Source organism: Neltuma alba, unplaced genomic scaffold (genome assembly GCF_004799145.2).
Source record: "Neltuma alba isolate B1F8T4 unplaced genomic scaffold, ASM479914v2 tig00010248_pilon, whole genome shotgun sequence".
NCBI classification, from domain to species: domain Eukaryota; kingdom Viridiplantae; phylum Streptophyta; class Magnoliopsida; order Fabales; family Fabaceae; genus Neltuma; species Neltuma alba.
The window spans coordinates 338,451-347,642 of record NW_021635175.1 but is presented as its reverse complement, the minus strand read 5'-3'; the positions used below and the strand labels follow the sequence as shown (position 1 = coordinate 347,642).

The 9,192-nt window shown below is 31.5% G+C and overlaps 1 long non-coding RNA gene across 1 annotated transcript; it reads left to right on the top strand.

The window, feature by feature from the left end:
- The first annotated feature begins 440 nt into the window (after positions 1–440).
- LOC114755313 (uncharacterized) lies at positions 441–9,192 on the top strand. Its single transcript, XR_003741300.1, has 3 exons — positions 441–454; positions 766–770; positions 9,055–9,192. It is a non-coding gene; the product is annotated as an uncharacterized LOC114755313 (long non-coding RNA).

Sequence of the window (9,192 nt, the reverse complement as noted above, 5' to 3'; positions counted from 1 at the left end):
TTATATTTAAAAATTTAAAATAATAAAAACTGAAGAGAGAATGTACAAGTTTTTCAATAAAATTTTTTTAAAAATTATCTAATTAACTAAAAGAAAAATAAATTTTCAAATAAGGAAACTATTAATTTTTATATATTAATTTCTAACGTAATATTTATATGTTAAATTATCAATTAATATAATCAGTAAATATAAATATAATATAAATAAAAATGAATTAAATTAATAGTATTATACTAATTAATTATCTCCATATTTTGATCTTTCCAAAAAGACTATTATAAATATTATACTCATTATAAATTAATATTATATTTTATAATTTAATATATATTGAAATGAATATAAATGATTAAATGTATATATCTTGATATTTATATATCAATATTATATGTATGTACAATACATGGACTAAAATATTTTTATATATCATAATTAATATATATAGATATATGTGTTTGTCATGTTTAATACACGCATATATATATATATATATAATTTTGTGTCAAAAAATTGCAGGCTCACTCTAGCTCACTTGGTAAAGAGAATCCAAGGTTCGAATCTCGGGGGAAGCACTTGTGAGGAGAAAATATTGGTAGGTGATGTGGTGTAATGAGGCATTGACGCATGGCAAGTGTAGTGGCAGTGACATGGCAACATGCAGTAGGCTAGGTGATGAAGTGACGGTGGCCAAAAGTGATGACATGGCAATGGTTGGCTGGGCAGTGATGACATAACATAACCATATAATTTTTTTTTTTATAGTGATGGTTTTTAGCGGTGACCAAAAAATCGTCACTGAAAGTACTTTCTGTAGCAACTTTCTATCACCGCTGAAAATACATTCTATTGCAATATTTATGTTGCCACTGAAAGTACCCTTTAGTGGCTACTAAAGGTATATTTTCAATGGCAACTGAACTTTCAGCGATGATAATTTTTATTTTTTATCGTCATTGAAAGTCAATTTCTTTTGTAATGATGGGTGATCCTTCTTGCTAATTTGAAATGATTTAATCCTTGGAATATTGAATTTTCGGAAGTGTAGAATCACAGAATGAATTTGAGAGATCCATCTTCATTGCTGGTTTTGTGGCAGAAGGCAAAGACACAATCACCATCTTGCTTAAGTTGCAAAAGTTCATCCGTTACTTCAGGTTTCACCATAGGGAGGAGCATTTAGTTAGTTAATCATGATATTTGCCATTTAGTAGGTCGTCTCAGTCGCAGATTAGTCTTAGTAGATGGTTTTCTATTCTTATCTTTGCATGCGAACTTTGCTCCTTGAATCTCTTCCCAACTATTATTATGTTGTTAGCATAAAAAAAAAGAAGGATAAATACAAGAGATTTGAATCAAAGAGGAAGGAGACGGGTTGAATCAGAGGATGAATCTGGGAGATTGGGAGGGTGAGAGAGTGTGCGTGTGTTTTTTTCCTGTGAGTTGGGTTACTTTGGTTCTTTCGCAACAAATGTTGTGGGCTTCATAAGAAACGGTAGTTATATTTGCAACCATTTTAAATTTTTACGGTTACTTTTGCATTTTAGTGGGTGCACTTTTGATAAAAATTAATGGTTATTTTTGTACCTTAATTTTTTTTGATACACCTGATAAAATTGACCGGCTTCATTTCTCCTGTCCTCTCCCATATGTTGTATAAGGTAGTTATTGACTTGGTTAGCCCAACTATACACAGTGAAAGAGCTGCTCTATTATGAAGCTGCTTTATTTATTTTATTGTCTTTGCTAAGGCATAGAAATCCTTTTATTGGAGGGCAATCCTTTTCGAGACACTATTAGGCACTAAATGTAGGCACCTCTCTTAACTGGGATTCAAACCTTGGTTCGCTGTGTTGTAAGGGACTAGCCCCTCCTGCTAGATCCAATCCCGTTGATATGAACCTCCTTTATTTTTTTCTATATGTGTAAGAGTTGGGCCCATCTGTGTATTAAAAAGAAAAAAGGAGTTGGGCTAATCTGGATTATGCGCTCAAATCTTCCTAGGAGACATTTGCCCATTGGTATTTACAGCATGAAGGCCAAGTTTTCTTTGCTCAAGCTACGCATGATCATCACATTCATCAATAGTATGTGAAAACGTTATGCTTTTGTTAAACAACTTCTCTAAAGCAGACTTTTCAGGATTTTCTCACTTATTTTTTTAATCTTTATTTACGTTTTCATATAACTGTTATTATGTAGACTTTTATTTCTTTTAATTAATATATTTCATCTTTTTATCAGAAAAGAACAAATATCTACTGTTCAAAGTCAATCCCTTGCACTGTCATCCACGAGAAAACGTAAGTGGGAACAAAAGCTAAAATTTCATTCAAAACACCAATAAACAATGAAGACAGAAATTTGTAAATCGAATCCAGCTAGCCGCCCGGCTCACATCGGTATTATAAAAATACTCCTAACCACCTTATCGAAACAAGATCATAGGTTAAGTTCATTTAATTTAAAAATTAAATTAAATTTCTAAAATGTTGAAATGTGAAGAAGCTTCCCATACAAGTTGAAACATGTCCACTGATCCATTGAGTAAAAGGACTGATAACACCGCGGAGAGAATGCTGTAGAATTAACTCGATAGGTCCCCTGGGTTCTGATTTAGGCTTCTAGTTTGCTGTTTAGTTTTTCCCCCCTTCATTTATTTTGTTTCTTGCCGTGTTTTGTGTTTCGACATGCTACCTCTGATCCTTAATAAAAAGCTGGTTGACTAATTTGAGCAGATTAAGAAAGTTTATTAACTTAGTTATGTGTCATAAATAGGAATTATTTTTTCTAAAATATCCTCGCTAATTATGTGTATTAGTTAGCTACAAGTACTATTTGATGAAATTTTTAATATGTAAAACTACTGCAAGGACTATCTTGAACAAAATAGATAAATATGAGAGACAGAATATATTAGTGTTTTATATTTAAGACCAAATTAAAAGTTAAACTAACTTTTATATTAAATATTGGAGGTGGTATAAAAGAAAAAGGAGATAACAACAACGTAATTAATAGTAAAACTTAGAAAAGTATTATTATGATGACATCGACTAGGGACAACATAGGAAAAATTGTGACATTGTACAAGGCCAGCGCTCGTGCTCTCCACACCAATAATTAATTAAGACGAGAATAAGATGTAGAGGGAGAGAAACATGCGTGGTGATATGATATCTCTGACAACGAAACTGAAAAATTTAATTAAGTGAACATAACATCAATAATTATTGATAGTTTTGTAAATAAAATTACACCCATTTTACTCCGATTTAAAAATAAAATCATGAATTGAATCTTTTGGGAAAGTTGGTGAACTATTCTTACTCAAAAAATATAAAACAAGAGGGGATGGTGGTTCAGTCTATGAGACCCAAATATTTATTTAAGGGAGAATCTCATTTAGCCCCCGCTGCAAAAGATTTATTTCCAATTGCCCCTTACAAATTTGAAATTTCACTTGAATTAATTTCCAGAGTAAAATGACATTAACAACCCTGCAGGGCGAGAAAGAAGAAAGAGTATTATTTGAAAAAGAGAGTGCCGAGAGTAAGAATAAGTTTGCGATTTCAAAATTTTAAGTCACTCCAAAATCGAGATCTGGTGCCTCGCCGTTGACGCTGTTCTCCAAAATTTAAGAAATGACATTATCCTCCCCTAATAAATCAAATTGGTCTTTGATTTTTGCTAGTAATTATAGTCTCTACGATGGCATTTTGAATATACTCTGTTTTGCAATTTCTAATTTTTATGAATATTGTGGCTACATGTCTCTAGTATTAGTAAGTGAACTTAAGGAAATTAACAGGTACACTTATTGCTCGTGTAACAAGTTGACGTTAGGACATTTATGACAACAAATAGAGCATTTAGAAGGTGATGGTAACAATTTCATGTTCACTCATGTAACAAGAGAAGTTAGGAAATTTACAAAATTAGTGTATTTACAAATTTATTGTAGCAATTTCATGGTTGCTCATGTAACAAGCGAAGTAGGAAATTTATAACAATGGTTAGTGCATTTACAAGTTGATCATAACAATTTCACCTTGTCATGTAACAAGTAAAGCTAGGAAATTTAAAACAACTATTAGTGTATTTACAAATTTGAGGTTTATATAACAAGTTTCATGCTATGCATTATCACTACCAATAAAAGGTCTATTTTTGCCTGTTTACAGTGAGACATTAATGAAGGAGATACAAATAGTAATTATTTATTTATATATTTTTAACGGAGGAAAATAGTGACCCTTTTTTGTCTAGTCACTAGGAACAGACGAACATAGGGCATCTATTTTTGTCTGTTTTAGGCAAAATAGATAAAAATATGGCACTATTTTCATCTGTTCCAGCCACAATAGATGAAAATGGATAGTGCCCTATTTTTATCTGTTTTGGCTGGAATCAACTAAATTTTATTTTTTAAAATGAAGCGTGAAGTACTTGTATTTGTCAGTTTTAACGTGTTGTTTATTATACTTAACAATATTATCATTATTGTGTGAAGGTTTATGAAGATGGTCAAGAAGAGTACAAAAGTAACCGGATGGAAAACATTCATTGCTAAATTTAGAGAACGTAACAAGGGGGAGATGCATGGGATGAGGGGGGATACAAGAGCTGCTACAAAACAGTGGGACAAAATGGCTGCCACAAAGAAGGAGGCATATGGAATAAGGAAGGTGGAGTCGAGGGTAGACAACAATAAGAAGAAACAAGTGATGCCATTTTCAACCTGATACTTTCCAAGTAAATTCAAGGAAATTGCCAACTTTATCAATGGGAAAAGAAGACTAAGGCATAGGGTGAAAAAATAGGATTTGGGGAGCTACTCAATATTGGGTTGAAGAAGATCCTCAGGAGTTATCCATGAAGGTTATGCATTCATATGATCCCCCCATGAAGCAAATGAGCATAAGAGGAAACAGAAATAAGAATATGGGCTGGCCAGGCCCTAAGGCCAACAGGCTTAAAAAGGTTAGCCCTACAGGGCCGAAATTTAAAAAATATCCCAAATTGCGAGGTTGACCTTTAAGCTGATAGTCTCAGGGCCGGCCTATGGGCCCAGCTCGTTTAATTGGGTAGATGAAAATATTAATATGTTACTAGTATCAGATTCAACTTTTACTATCTAAACCAAAACCAATAGCAAATCATCAACCAGATGTATATTATCTAAACTAATCACAATATATACAAAAATCTATTGTCCAACCTAAGTAAACTAGCTATGAACGTAGCTATACAGAAAGAGATTAATATTCCTCACATCTTGAATATAGGATCTAATTGTTGAGTTGATTCTGATCCTAAATATAAGACCTTTTTTTTCATATTTATCAAGTTTTTTCCTGAATTATCCTCATTAAAGAAGATGACTATAGTGTTTTAGGAAAAACATGTCATATTTTTTTATGATTAACTAGCTTACCTACTTTCTTAATCTAATCAAATTAATTAAATATGTCTTACATTAAGGACTAGAGGAATTTTTTTTTTAACCATATCTCCAGAAATATAAAAACCGTCTCTACTAGTATTTATATCTTCCTTTGTATAAGGTCCTGGGTTTTCAAATATCTGGAAATTTAAATTAATGAACTCATTAAATAAATAAAAATTAGAATCAAAATAATCAACAATTAACCATGGTAAAATTAAACTAATAACATCTTTAGGACCAATATCTAATTACTTGATCTCATTTCTTAGCAGAATCGGTTTGAAAAATTTCGTAGATGTGGTAAATAACATAAAAACAGTGCTTATATCAAGTTATTTACAAGTATTATGTCAAGTACAGGTGCTCATGGGACGGGATGAGACGGTTTTTTCTGTCTTGTGTCTTGTCCTATCCCATCTTTTTAAATTTTTTTGATATTTTTTACTTTTTTAATTTGAAAACTAATTATGCATGAATAATTTATCATAGAAACTATGCGAAGAAAATAGATATAAATGAGAAAATAAGGACAAAGAAAAAATATTTTTTGTAATTTTGATGAACAAAAATAAACAACTTAAAATGTTCGCTACAAAGAATACCATGTAACCCATACAGAATAACTTATAAACAAATAAAAAAATAACAATTGATAAATATTATAACCAAAATACTATTACAATGATAAATAAAATAAATTTATAACAATTAAAAATAAGATAATATATTGGGGTAGGACGGACGAGATACCCTCATCCCACGTCCCATCCCATTCTAAAACAATTTTGTTCCATTTCGCTTTCATCCTATCTTGAAAACTTTTGGGACAGGACTATCTTGTCCAAAATGAGTGGGACAGTATCGGGATGGAATACAGTTGAACACCCCTAATGTCAAAGTTTTCAATCACTCAGTTATGTTTTGGAAAAATATATGGCAATATAATGTAGATTCCTTGTTCAAAGTTCAACAATTGCTACATTATTTGTCAACAATTGACACTTCATATTCTATTTTATAATTGTTGAAAAATGAATGTTTACACTGCCCAGATCTCAAAAGAAAATCTACAAACTGTAGAATGTTTAATTTTTATTTCATTTTTATATGTATAATGATTACTTTTAGTTTTATTATTTTACAACAAATGTAATTTTGGAATTAATTAAAATGCATCATGGTATATCAACCCATCTATATATCAATAGAAAATCAACCTATGTAGTATTTAGCACGCGCAATCAATAATGAAGCTCATGTTTTGTACTGGCCAATATATTAATGTGAAAAAGTTACATGGTAAATTGAGAATCAATTTACGAACAACTACTATTTATTTATTTGAGTACAGCACATTGATCTCCCTTCACTTCTGGGGAAAAAAATTCTCTTCTTTTAGTTTTTTAATTAAAATTACAAAGGTCTTTTCTTTACTTTCAACTAAACCCAATTTTAGCTTAATTTTTAACCTTTACTATTATTTCGTCAGAGATTTTAAAATAATTTTTTTTTGGTTATTTTGAGTTTAATACTACTTGTGTTTGCTCAATCAGTCCCTAAGAAATTTTTGGGGGGGGGGGTAAAAATTTTTTTTTTTTAAAAAATTTCATTGGCATACAACTAACTAATAGTCTCCATTCTCTCGTTTTTTTTCCCCAGACAATGAAATCCATTCTGATCAATAATATTATTGCGGGCCCCCATCATCCCTTTGATAATCAACCTCTCTTTTTAATTGCCTAGTAAATCAATAGCTGTTAAGCGGATACAGAAATTTCAGCGATATGAGATTGATGCGACTCACAACCGCCTTCCTGTTTTCTCTAATCAAGTTGTCTTCTTATTTCCATCAGTATTCACTTTCCACTTCACTTTCTACACCGGCAAATGTCATATACCCAGCAAAGAAATATTCTACGCCGGTTGTAGTGTATGGTCGATCGGGTTGTAGTGTATAGTCCATCGGGATAGAAAGTGAAGAAAATATTTTTATTTAGCACCTTTAATTCTGGTTAAAGTCCAATTTTGTTGTGAAAGTTTCTGCGCCGTGAATGTTAAAAAAAGGGTAATATTAATGATTAAGATTAGTTTTTTAGTCGTTAGGATGATTTTCCTCCTATTTACCGCTTATGAAGCGATATAAAAAAAATTTGGGTACCCACACCACATCTCCTGCATCAAAACTTTGAAGAATTATAATAAGGTCCCAAAAAAAGATAATTACTAGCATATCCTAATAACAATAGAGTAAATGTTGTTTATTACCCTGAAACTTGTTATTATAAACTGCTCTGTTGCCACTAAGACTTTTTGATAATTATTTTTCTTACTTGAAACTTCATAGTAATTCTCCCTAAACTATATTTGGCCATTTGGTCATTTTACTTTATACAATGTTTTAATTTGGCCCCTTAACTTTTAAAATACACTTTTCATCCTTTAACCCTAAAATCGTTAGGCTAAAACAATCATAGTTACTTTGAAAATTGAACCTAATATGTTAGCATTTGAAATATTTTATCAATATTTAAGATCTCAATGTCATCATTTTTTGTTAACAATTTTAGGATATTAAAAGACTAAAATATACTTTTTTTAAGTTAACAGACCAAGTTGAAACTTGTATAAAGTTAAATAACCAAATGTATACTTTAAACCAATATATTTTTAGCCCTTATTTTAACACCGTTAGTCTCATTTAATTTACTGAAAGAAATATTGACTCAACAAATTTAAAAGGTAACTTTGCAATTAAACACTAACAAATCATCCTTTAAAATTTTCAATTCTTCGTTGGCCACAAAAATCAATTCTTCAATATAATTATTTATTTTGTAATGCTTAAAAAAGTACATACAATCCTCATCCTGTGTCCCATATTTCAGCCCCAGTTTAGGCCTGTCTTGAAGATGTCCCGATCCCGCCCAAACAAGAGATGGATCGGGATTGCCTATATATGCATCTTATAACTTCAGGTGACAAAAAGAGATGAATTAATCAATCAATCAATACGTACAGTAAAGGTAAATATTTAGCTGTGTTTAAACAAGAACAGCCTCAAGCCTACATAGCCACACATATATAGTTCCTATCGCACATCATATGACCATAGCACAAGAAGAAATGTTATTATCCTTTTAAATATATAATTAACAACAAAATAAAGCTTCCCACTCTAAATGGCTTATTCTCAAGACGAAGTAAATTAAAGAAGCAAATTTGCATAAAACGGAATGAACTGAATATTGAATAATGACGAGGACATCAATAATCCTTCTCTTTCCCTGAAAATTCCAAAACCATATGGAAAAAGCGAGGAGGTTTCTAACTTGGACAAGTATGATTCACTTGATGGGTCCCAATGTGAAGGTGTGAAGAAGTTTCGCATCCAAGTCGAAGCTTTCCCATTGTGTTCATTCAAAGAATTTCAAAGTTGAATTCCATTTTGTTTAGCTCTTGAATGAAACAACCACCTAATTAATAAGACTTAAAAAGCATTATATTGGCGTCAATAACGACGGAATATATAGGAATTGTGACATTATAAAAAGCCAGCACTCGCATGTGCTCTCTACACAAATAGATCAATATTCTAAAGATGAGAGCCCTAGGGAGTAAGATGTTTGCCAAGTGGTTAGTTGTGCTTTTCATTGCTGTTCAGTTTCTGATGATCCCAACGTCGTCTCTCGCCGATGCGGCGGAGCATCAGGGATCCTCGTACCGGCCGCCTTCCAGATCTCATA